Genomic DNA, 13,263 nt, shown 5'->3' with positions numbered 1-13,263 from the left:
ATATATATAATAAAAATATAGTGATTTTTAGCAATTAGAAACCATAGTTGCCAACAGGAACACTCTCTATTGAGCTGATTATTACATCTAAAATTATTTTGATTTGATAAAACCACAAACTATTATGCAATGATGTCAGAATAATTATGCTTCAGCCACTTCATATGGGTTTGATGGACGGACTTTATATGGGAGATACGGGTTTGATGGATGAGCTATTTGATGGATAAGGAATTGGCAGGATGGCCGCATCCAGAGTTACAGTCAACAGCTCGATGTCCAAGTGGAAACCAATAATGAGTGGTGTCCCTCAAGAGTCTTTATTGGGACCAGTACTGTTCAATATCTTTATTAATGACATAGAGAGTGGGATTGAGTGCACCTTCGGCAAGTTTGCGGATGACACCAAGCTGAGTGCTGCAGTTGATTTGCTTGAGGGAAGGGGTGCCATCCAGAGGGACCTGGACAGGCTTGAGGAGTGGGCCCAGGCAAACCTCACAAAGTTCAACAAAGCTAAGTGCAAGGTCCTACACCTGAGTCAGGTCAATCACCAGTATCAATACAGGCTGGGAGACGAATCAACTGAGAGCAGCCTTGTGGAGAAGGACTTAGGGATGCTGACGGAGGAAAAATTAGATATGAGCTGGTAAGGTGTGCACTCGCAGCCCAGAAAGCCAATCATATCCTGGGCTGCATAAAAAGCAATATGGCCAGCAGGTCGAGGGAGGTGATTCTTCTCCTCTACTCTGCTCTGGTAAGACCCCACCTGGAGTACTTCATCCAGCTCTGGAGTCCCCAGTACAAGAAAGACATGAACCTGTTGGAGTGGGTCCAGAGGAGGGCCACAAAAATTATGAGAGGGTTGGAACACGTCTCCTATGAAGAAAGGCTGAGAGAGTTGGGGTTGTTCAGCCTGGAGAAGAAGAGGCTCTGGGGAGACATTGTTGTGGCCTTCCAATACTTAAAGTAGGGTTATGAGAAAGATGGAGAGAGACTTTTCACCAAGGCCTGTAGTGACAGGACAAGGGGCAACAGTTTTAAACTGAAAGAGGTTAGATTTAGATTGGATATAAGGGAGAAATTCTTTACTGTGAGGGTGGTGAGACACTGGAACAGGTTTCCCAGATAACTTGTGGATGCCCCCTCCCTGGAAGTGTTCAAGGCCAGATTGGATGAGGCTTTGAGCAACCTGATCTAGTGAAAGATGCCCCTTCCCTTGGCAGGGGGGGTTGGACTAGACAATTTTTAAAGGTCCCTTCCAAGCCAAACCGTTCTATGATTCTATGATTCTATGATTTAATGATTTTATGATATTTAAATCTGTAATTTACGCAGCCCTAATCATGAGGTGCTTTAAACAGTTTTGCCTGTGGCACAACACATGACGTGTACATGACATTATACATTGTGATGGCTTCACTAACATAAGCAGTTATTACCTGCAGGATGTATATCTAATAACATCTTGTCACTTTATGTTAATCTTGAAAAAGGAATTCATAGCACATGAGACAAAAGATGAAGGGAGTGGTTACTGCACAGTAAAGGTAGAGAAGATTCTTCTGTATAATTGTACTGGTTTTGGCTGGGATAGAGTTAATTTTCTTCATAGTAGCTTGTATAGTGCTATGTTTTGGATTTGTGCTGAAAACAGTGTTTATAACACAGGGATATTTTAGTTATTGCTGACCAGTTCTTACACAGTATCAAGGCCTTTTCTGCTTATAACACTGCCCCACCAGCAAGTAGGTTCGGGGTGCACAAGACATTGGGAGGGGACACAGCTGCGACAGCTGACCCCAGCTGAACAAAGGGATATTCCATACCATATGACATCATGCTTAGCATATAAAGCTGGGGGAAGAAGAAGGAAGGGAAGGTGTTCAGAGTTATGACGTTTGTTTTCCCAAGCAACCATGTGACCGAGCCCTGTTTTCCTGGAGATGACTGAACACCTGCCTGCTGATGGGAAGTAGTGAATGAATACCTTGTTTTGCTGTGCTTGAGAGCACAACTTTTGCTTTACCTATTAAGCTGTCTTTATCTCAACCCACGAGTTTTCTCACTTTTAGTCTTCCGATTCTCTCCCTCATTGCACTGGGGGGCAGTTAGTGAGTAGCTGTATGGGGCTTAACTGCCTAACAGAGTTAAACCATGACAATCTATTTTAAGTTGGTTTTAAGTACTTTTTATGCACTAGTTTTGTGAGTAAATTGTTTTAATTCATTAATTTTTAAAAAGAAAATATTTGCTATTTTTCTTATAACTATTTACATTGTATGCTTAAATACTTGTTCAGGAATTTCTGAGAACATTGGTGGACCGATACACTGAAAGTGTGTGATTTGAGCACATTTCCTAAGAAAAGTTTAGTACCTTTATTTTAGCATTGATCCAATCCCATTTTGGTAATATTTTAATTGTTATTTTCAAGTTCCTTAAATTTCTTTTGTTTCTGGTAGCAAAGCATCTGTGCTGCAGGGTGGAAGAACTGTTGTCTCTGCAGAAGGTTAAAGAATAGCTTGCACCCCTCTAAGATTATAAGACTCCTCATTTTAATAAGTGGAGAAAGCCCTGAAAGATCTATTTTACTTGCACAGTCAAGAGAGGACTTCATACACAGGTTTGCAGATTTCAGTTTCTACAGGGACCCCTCCAAACTACCTGTGGAAGTAGGATTAATCTGTACTAGGTAAAATGTTGGTGTCAGTCAATAAATGTGTTGAAGCATGGGGTAATTCAGCTACACTTCAGTTTCTGCTTTAATATTTTTATGACCTTCTCCAAGGCTCATAACTCCACATTCTAAGATTAAAATGGTACGTTTGTTCAGGACAGTATATTTATAGTGAGATTTCATGAACATAAACCCTAATGATTCCTCATCTTCATAATTCAACAACAGTTAAACCTACATATGCTTTTGATGTACATAAATGAAATATCAGTGCATTTTATAAAAGACTTTTATTTCCACTAATGGCATCCCTGCTTTTGATCCCCTTCTGCCATTATCTCTGATTTTGCAAGAGTCATCTGAGGGTACTGGTTATATGAGAATATATTTTCAAATATTGGTTCTTTTAAAATAGAATGTATTCATCAAGTAGTGGATTATACATGTGGAAGTATACTAATTGATAACAACTTTTCAATTATTACCCTTTTTGTTGTCATGTATTTCAAAGCCCTTTATTACTGAATAATTGCATAAATATTTTTTCTAAATAATAGATTGTTAAAAAAAAAAGCAAAAATAAACTGTTTCTTATTTTAGACCTATATCAGAATCACTTTCAGTTGCACTTAATCAAACATGAGTTCATAATATTTGTTGTATTAAAGATATTAATAAAATGTATATGACAAATATTATTTCATTAATAACTATGAAAACTGTGGAAATTACAACACAAGCGCTTCTGAAGTTCTGTTTAATTCATTAGTAGATAGGTTTTACTAGAACAGATTTAATATTTTTCTAACATTGTTATGTTACTGAGATGCTTTTTTTTTGTAATGCTGACATGTCACGCCTGCAAAGCATGCAAAATATAATTTTCAAGCATAGTAATGCCTGAAGTGCCCAAAGAAGCCCGATATGCTGCTGAGACTCTGACCAGTAATGAAGAACAGCACAAGAGCATACCATGAAACTACACAGCCTTCCAGCTTCCAGAAATCATGGATTAGAAACTTCCTAAACAAGAATATAATACTTTATGTTTTAGAGACCTGATTTTTTCTTGGATTACTTCCTTTACTCTCTCTCTCCCGTACGTTCTCTCAAATGTTATCACTATTTTGGTTCAGTAATACAAAGATCAGTGATATAAACAAATTGTATAAACAATGAAAAACGGTGAGGTAAAATAAATCTGACTAAAACAAGAATCCTCCCCTCTTTTTTTATGTTTATAAATGCATTTTCTTACCAGATTTATGTTAAGAGTTCTTCCACAAAGCTCTGCTAACAGTGTAGTAGTGTTTCCATATTACCACCTACCCTGGCCCTCAGATAATATTTTTGTATAATATCTTCAGGGTCTAAATGCAATCAATCATTTCAGTCTCAGAAAACAGAACTCAGCAGATATTTTAATGATAAGATTTGGTGGGGAAATAGCAATGGATCCTGTTAAAAACTATCCTAAAACAGTGAAGTAACACCACTGATTTTCTGTAATTGGAAGTTCTAAGTTGAAAACCACATTGAGAAAGGGATTTTCTTGCCTAAATATAGGCTTACTGTGTCATTTCAAATATTCTAAGGTATCTGAGATATCTGCAAGGAATCAACTTTCTTTTTTACAGAGATCAGAGAATTGGAAAGGATATCTTATGCATCCAGGTTGCATCCTAACATGAATTCAAAATTATCACGGGGAAAAAAACCACTCCTTTCACACAGTTTAAGCCAAAATCAGAATCAATACAGTCTATTAACTCATTAACAATACATAATTAGCAATCTGTGATAACTCAGGATCAATATCAATAATAAGAGATAAAGCATGACACTAGGCACTTACAAAATGCTAATCAACACCTAAAAAATTCCTATATGCCCTTCTCTGACTAATTCTATCCCCCTACATGAGCATATAATTACATGCATAACCCTTTCCACAGAAAGTGTGGATTACAAGTGCAGATACCCTCTTCTGGGAGCAGGTTCTCTTAATTGCTTGCCTCTCCTATAGAAGACATGGGTATTCGAGCTTTATATACACTTGCCACTCCCTACAGCTTGCTGATCCACTCACAGGTGACAAAATGCCCCACAAGGTCCCACATGCACACTCACAATGGGGGTCTCTAGTTGTTGCACCACATAATGACAACCCACCAGCTTGGTGCAAGCTGCTCCTGATGTCCCATAAGGATGCTGATGTATCAGGTCTAGGCTGAGGTTGTGATGCTGGTGGCGTGACTTCTGGCAATATCAGACCAGGTTTTGACTGCTATTCTTTCCTATCCAAGGTCTCTCCCAACCTGTTACATATTTTAATGCTTCTTCTATACTTCTTTTCAGGCTGACTCCTTCTTTGTTTCAAAAAACTCCTTGTAATCTCCTGTTTTCTGTTTAATTCAGCTGATGGATGTCTTCCTCTTTAACCACGAGAAAAAACAAACACTAAATGTAACTGTTCTAACAGACAAACCTTTGAAGACTTTTTCCTCAGCCTGCATGGAATTTTGTATCCCATTCCTAGATACCAAACTCTCCCCAAGCCCTGTACAGGGAGGGTAAATAGACATGTAGCATAGTTTGTTGGCTTAATGGCCAAGAAACCCATCTCTCTCACCTTATTAAATCTAGTCTGGAGAAATCACCATATTACTGAACTCAGGTATAAGGCTCATTTTCTCTGGTATTATCACTCTGGTGGAATAGACCCAGTTGTTTTATGGTGAAAGAAGATGACAGAATACCCTAGATGTTGATATGGGGAAACATCTAAAACACACATTTTTAACTCAGACCCCTAAAAATTCAAGGAATTTAAGGTCCGAGAGTAATGTGCCTGCCTTAGACTATTTTATAGCTAATTACAATAAAATAACTCCAGGACTAATACATTCTTTTTCTTGAAATTTAAAGTTTCATCCTTTGAGACTTCTGTGGCAAAGCATTCCAAAATAAACTCTTCAGTACAAACTTTTGATTGACTTTAAAATTCTGTCTTCAGTTTTAGTGAATGTTCCCTTGTTTATATGTTAGAAGATAAGTTTATGATCTATTTTATCTGAACCATTCATTAGTATGTAGACTTGTCATATCTTCTCTGTTTTTGGTTTGTTTGTTTTTTTGGTAACATAAACACTGACAGTTTCTTCAGTTTTTCTTAATATAGGAGTTTCTCTGTGCCTTTGATTGTTCCCATTACTCATACATAAGCCTCCTCAACTTCTGCAGTATTCTTTTTGAGATGGGTGAGTAACAATACTCAGCTGATACTTCATTATTATTATGGGTCTAAATAATAAATAGTATTAAATTATATAGATATTTATATTTATAAATATATATAGTCTAATGTCTATTTATAAAACAGTATCCTATACAGCATAAATATGCATTAAATATAATTTAAGACAAATAATTGAAATAAGCACAATGCACAATACAAAATAATATTGTATGCATTATTTACCGTATCTTTTCCATGATAACATCTTACTCAGTTTAGCAGGTGACAGATTTTCTTTTATATTTGGTTTTCTTTTTCTCTTTCTGTTTTTGTTTGTTTGATGTTTTTCATTTGCAGTAAGATTTTGATGCACATTTGGAAGAAACAGAAAGGGATGAAACAAAAGGATGAGAAAAAGGAACATATGGAGGACTTTGGGACTGGAGGACAGACTTAGTAAACAGTAAAAAACTAGATGATTTAAAGACATTGTAGAAAATTGGCACTGCCACAGCTAGGAGACTGAGACAAGAAGCTAGTACTGTGTAAAGAACTAAGTAATCCCGAGGGACTGAAGGAGTTGAAGTCAAGTCAGGGGATAACAAGAATTAAATGAACAGAATCTAGCTCCTTCATGACAGCTGAGAAAATTTCCTGTTTTTCAGATGCTGAAGTAGAAACTAAGACAATGATGTCTCAACATTTTTACGTGGTCAGTGAATATATGTAAAACTATCAAGAAAATTAATCTAATTGTCCATGAGTGTTAGCTACATATCTAAAATAACAAACATTCAGGTGTATCAAATGTTGTGGCTCTTAGAAGTTTAAAAAGCTTCAAAGAAAGATGGGAAAAGTTCATGGAAGACAACAGACCCACGGACTATTAGATACAAGGATAACACTGTGGCTCTGCACCAGAAATTTTTGTAACAGTCTACTGAGGGAAGTATTGACATGTTTGTACCATGTCTTCGCTCTTTCTTAAACATCTGCAGAAAGCAACTATCAGAGGGCATGTATGAACTGCAAAGGTCTTTGATCTGATTTATTTAGTCATTCTTATTTTCTTATATTTATTTCCTCTGTTATCTGAAGAAGAGAAGTCTGTGCCCTGAACCTAAAATTTCTAGTCCTCTGTACTAGGTCTCACTAGGACAGAGTTAATTTTCTTAATGCTTGTATGGTGGTGTGTTTTGGATTTGAGATTAAAACAGTGTTGATAACACATCAATGTTTTATCTATTGCTAAACAATGTCAAAGCTTTTCCTGTTTTTCACTCTGCCCCTGACAGTGAGTAGGCTAGGTGTGGGCAAGAGGTTCGGAGGGTACACAGTCCGGTCAGCTGACCCAAATTGACCAAAGACACATTTCATGACACATAACATCATGCTCAGCAGTTGAAACTGGGGGTTTGGTCTATCCAAGGTAGTTGTTGCTTGGATACTGGCTGGGCATCAGTCTGCTTGTGGGAGGTGGTGAACGATTGCCTTTGCATCACTTTTTTTTTTTTTTCCTCTCTCCTTCCTTCACATATTAAACTGTCTTTATCTTGACCCATGAAATGAAGAATGCTTTTGTTCTGCCAATTCTCTCCCCTGTCCTGCTGGGTGGAGGGGAGAAGGGGAGGAGGTGAGCAGCTGGGTGGGTGCTTAGTTGCTGGCCAGGGTCAACCCACCACATCCTCCTTAACATTTGCTGCTGATGCCATTATGATGTCATACCATAGGTTTCTTGCTTGAGAAGTAAAAAGAAAAAAAAAAATCCATAAATTATTTCAAAATAATTTTATTGTGGTTGAAAATTCAAACTTCCAAAAGGAAGAATAATGAAATTAAGGTTCTCTACAGAATTGTAAATGTATGTGTAAAGTGCTTGCTCCTAACTGCATGAGCACAAGTTCCGGTGCACCTGTTCTTTATTCCATGCACAATTTACAGTACTCCTCTCATTTACTACCGTGTTTTATGTTTGTTGTTTATTGAGAAGCAATTGGCTTTACTTTCCAAAAGCCTACTTTGAAAACAGAATTATTAGTTACTTCACAAACCTTTGTGCAGCACTCAGTCTTCTGGTATCCAAGTACCATATTGGTTATTTTTATTAAAACTTACAACACTAATGTCATAAATGGAAAACCAAAATAAAATCCATATTTAACTTTCAGATTCACAGAGAGTGATTTGGCTACCAAAGTATGGACATTTAATGCCACTTAGAACAGCCTAGAGCATCCAACACAGTCAGGTGAGGTCCACAGAACTGACAGAGGATTTGTGAAAGACTCTCATCTTTCTGAAGCAGTAGGTGAATGCTGTGAGGAATAATTTAGCATCCAAATGGTACTGCATGGCAACTGGATCAAGCCAAAGTGTCTCAGGTTAGTTAAATTAGCCAAAAATTAGGAAGAATTAGACTGCCCTAGATACCCAAGGAAATATTTACGAGGAAGTTTGCAGACAGACCAAAGTTTGGCTGAACTTCAGTCAGTGAGAGTGAAGTTTGGCCATGTCAGTAGTATACTTTCAGTATTTCCTACCACCAAGAATAACTTATTGGCTTAGGCAACATGAAATGGTGTTTTGTTTTCTCTCCACTGGCTTGTGTCTGGTTAGCTGAAATAAAGAGTGGGAATTCTCTCTGTGCTTCTTTAGATAAGGCCAGCTTATGCCAGATGAGGAGTGGCTCAAAATCCCTTCTTACAACTCAAGTTACCTAACTCATACACTTGGATATGGATGACTGTCTTTCTCTCTTATTTTAAACACTCCTAGAACCTGTCATGTTAAGTGAGTGTAACAGTAGTCCAGGAACTGAGATACTGAGGTTTACTTTTCTTCTTAGCTTTGAACCCATACCTATTAGAAGAAGTAGGGTTGAAGCCAGGTTGGAACACAGACATACAATAATCTTTTGATTAAATACGATCATAACTCACAGAAAACCATCAGAAAGAAACAGGTGGAATTTAGATTCTAAAACCTAGCAAGGCTCATTTTAGATGTGAGCAGTATATGTTTCAGTTCCTGTTTCCAGAAACATGTATGCACTACTGTAAAAGTCATGCAGAGAAAGGAATTACCCTATCTGCTTTATAAATCCCTTAAAGGGCAAAGGTATCAGATAAATGTCAATGTGTTTAATTCACTCTAAGGATGTCTCCTGCACTGCAACAGCCACTAAATTGCTTGCTTATGGAGATCAGTATGCAAACTTCTAGCAGTATAAGGATAACTATTGCTTCAGATAAGCAAAGAGGAATTCTAGAAATCCTTCTTCATCTATAGATTCTCAGGGTGTGCTATTCTTGCATGTTGAGTGGTTTACAGCAGTGTATCAAGTAACAACATAATATCTGCTTTGTATCTGTTCTTCCTGTCTCCCAATAACACATGCTGTGGGAAACAGCTCAGCAAAAGCAGAAAGTGCTTGAAAGGATTTCAAAGGTATAGGCCATAAGATAGATCTGAAAAAAATTATGCCTACTTCTCCTGAAGGTTATTTTCATGAGTTCTGCCACACAATGTTGAATGTAATTTCTTAATAACGTATGAAAAAAGTAATATTTTGCTTTTGTAACAAATATGACCATTTCAGCTATTTCAGCCATTTCAGCCACCTGATAGTTTTTTTAGAATAGAATTGAATATACTTGTTTACAGTATTAAGCTTCCTTTATTGAAAGTCTAAATAAAAAATGTTATTTCATCATTTGTTCATTCAAACATGCCTAATCAGTTTTGATGCTATGGTTACTGTCAAACATAGTTTTTCAGAAGCTGGAACAGAGCATATGTGAAACAGGTATCAAATCCTCTTTATCTATCTATCTATCTATCCTTCAACTATTACATGCAAAAGATGCTAGGGTGATATTTCTAAACTGCCAGTTGCTGAATCCCTGTGTAATCTTTTACTTAACTATATGCTAGACCCATGTGGGATATTTCATTGTACCAGAAACTGCTACAGACAGTGTGACCCCTCACATTCCCATTATCTGATTTGCAACTTAAAAGGTAATGATGATGAAGTGATTCCATCGGTTGGAAATAAACATACAAGTTGAAATAAACATAGAAGTTGCTAAGTCCCTGTGTGCACTAATAGGCCCTAATGGTCTTGACCAACTTCACCTGGGGCCTTTACCCACACCCGTGGACCCAGAAGGTCTATTTAAGCTCAACCCAAGAGCTTCAGTTCCTATCTGAGGTATGTTGAAAAAGTATTACTTTCTAGCTGTAACTACAGCCACAGAGAGTCCTGATCTGGACCTCCACCTGCAGACTGACTTGGACTTGACAGTGTGTATTTAGGGTTTTTTTTTTTTTTTCAACCAATAGAATTGTTTACCTTGACAGAGTTTGACCCTAGCCCTGCCTCATTACCATGGACTTGCCCAGTGATCACTGGACCTGAGCCTAACTGTGATCTACAGATTGACTTTCCAGCTTGAACTTGAATTTGCCTCATCATCTTGATACTGCTTTATGATCTGGGCTATTGCCTGGACCTGACTGCAATCTCTGGGCTTGTCCTACTTGCCTTGCTTGGATACTGGTGGGTCTGGGCTCTGGTTGGTGAGGCCCCTGCTGGCTGTGTGATCCTCCTCAGTTCCCTAGCTTGCAGCGAGCATCCCTGTTCTGATATATCCATGGTATATCAGAATCACTACATCTCAGTTTCTGCTATTTCATTCATGGTCTGTTCTAATGACAGATGAGTTGTCTTCCCTCCTATTCCACCCTGCCTGCCCCCTTGCCAAAAAAAAGCAGGGGGAATAGGAAATATCATACTATGAGTAGCTTATATGGGATTAGTTTGAGACTATGGCTTTAAAAACAAAGAAGGGACTTGTAAACTGAAGGGAGGAACTTCTGTAGGTCAGTTCATTATCTGGTTAGTCTACCATATTGAGTTTACTTATTTTGCTCTATAAAAATACTCAGACTATTTTTACAAAGTATTTTTAGTAAACTTCTGGCTATATATGTTTACTAAACTCTTGAATGCAAGAAAACAAGTAGATACTCTTAAAATGTATTTTTTTATATTATGCCTTGTGAGCGCCCTCAAGATGAAAAGTATTATTTCACAATGCAGAACCTACTTAGCAAACTTATCAACAAATGCTCAGTAAAATGGAAGAAATAGTACTTAACTGAGGCATGTATCTTAAGTGATTTCTTTCCAAGAGTCCAGAATAAGTCTAAAGCAGAGCAAACAATGGGAAGCTTCAGGTGCATTAAAGGAAAAAGTAACTCTGCAGCTGAGCTCTTATAAAAATGGCACCAAGAAAGAAATTCCAGATCTCCAGTTTACTGCAGTTTAGTGCTTTTTTGTAATGATATGCCCTCTCTACTCCACAAGTGTGATTCATAGAATCTGTAATTACCATAAGCTCCTTCTGTAAGAAAAGGAATTTCAAAAATAGGAGCTCTGGGAATAAAAAAAAATAGCGGAGTAACAAGGGAAAAGTACTGAAACAACAACTTCTAAGCTGTTTATGTTACAGACCTATGAATCTTACTGAATGTCAAAGGGTACTCCAAAACACAGATCTTTAAGATACTTATCAGTAGGACAAGTATCAGGTAAGAGGTGACTACACCCTTAAACAATAAAAGCTTAGCACAGTGAGAAGCCAACTCATTCAAGGCTATATTATAAATAAGCCTATGCATCTTTTCAAATTCTCTTCATTTCTAAACAACTTTAAGGTACAAATATTTTCCAGACTTGCCTCCCATGTTGGTATTTTTTTCACATAGACTAAAATTACAGCATACCTTAGAGAGCAATTTATATACTTAAACCAACTGGAATTATAAACTCAAAAACCTGAGGGTACCAAGATCACTCTGCAATGTCAATGTCAAGCACAATAATCATCCGCTTTCATCCTAGAATGATCAGATGGATATGTCTTTTAACAGATCTAAAATAATGACAAAAGCTTTGCACCTATGTTAACCAGCACAAAAAGTGGAGGAGGAAGTAAATAATCATCTAATTGGGCTGCAGGGAAATGCTTTATTTCTGCCTGTGATGTATTCTAAACCCTATCCCGGAACCAGGGGCACTGGGAGACCCTGCCTGATCAGATGTACTCAGTGAAGCACATGGTGTTTGTTACTTGTTCATTAAATCCTTTACAATAAAGTTAATGGTCAAAAAGATCAGTGACAAATGTTGTCTTCCTGTTCATTTTGTTATTACAGTGTTGGAATTATTAGACTATAAGCAGAAGCAGAAAAAAGCACATTTTTAATAACTTGATATTTTTTATTTATTTCAGTTATAAGCAATTAGTGTTAGAGGAAGAAAAATCCCAACTCTGTATCAGAACAATTTAATGTTCATCCTAATTTGGACTTTTGTCTCTTTGTAAATATAGTAAACACTTGAGTGTGATTGATTTATTGCACTGTGTATTAAGGTTATTGGAAGGATCACTACTGTCGTAGATAAATTGTGGCTATCATTTCATGGACCTGAATCCAGACTCCGTTGCATGGCTGCAGTGGCACTTACTGCAATAGTGTCACTCTTCTTCATACAACTTAAGACAGCTCAGAACTGGGTTTTTTACTTTTCAATGCTCTTTTTGATGACTGTCATTTTTTGCAAACTATCTAAAATATGACCATGACTTCCAAAAACAGTCTCTAGTGTTAGGATCCTTAGTGAAAAAATTGGACTGTCAACATTGCCAATATCGTCTCTGGACCAGACAGGATTTCTTTGAAGCCCTTGGCAGACAAGTTTCCTCAAAGGACATTTATTTGTGTAGAGTACCACTATTCTCCAGTGACTTTCAGCAGCTGGAGAAAAAATTGTAATGAGCACGTAACAAATACAAAAATTTCTTTGATGTCAGGATGAAGGAGGCTATGTGATGTTGGTGTTGAGGAATTTTATCAGAAAGGCCATACAGCCTTTCCTACTATGTGCCTGGTTTAAGCCCAGCTGCCAACTAAACGCCACACAACCACTTGCTCACTCCCCCTGCAGCAGGATCGGGGAGAGAATCGAAAGAGTAAAGTGAGAAAACTTATGGGCTGAGATAAAGACAGTTTAATAGGTAAAGCAAAAGCTGCGCACGCAAGCAAAGCAAAACAAGGAATTCATTCACTACTTCCCATCGGCAGGCAGGTGTTCAGCCATCTCCAGGAAAGCAGGGCTCCATCACACATAACGGTTACTTGGGAAGACAAATGACATAACTCCAAACGTCCCCCGTTTCCTTCTTCTTCTCCCAGCTTTTATTGCTGAGCATGACATCATATGGTATGGAATATCCCTTTGGTCAGTTGGGGTCAGCTGTCCCGGCTGTGTCCCCTCCCA

This window comes from Aptenodytes forsteri, unplaced genomic scaffold (assembly GCF_000699145.1).
Source record: "Aptenodytes forsteri isolate BGI_AS27 unplaced genomic scaffold, ASM69914v1 Scaffold32, whole genome shotgun sequence".
Classification (NCBI taxonomy): domain Eukaryota; kingdom Metazoa; phylum Chordata; class Aves; order Sphenisciformes; family Spheniscidae; genus Aptenodytes; species Aptenodytes forsteri.
The sequence above is the reverse complement of the archived record's forward strand: the minus strand, read 5'-3'. Positions refer to the sequence as shown.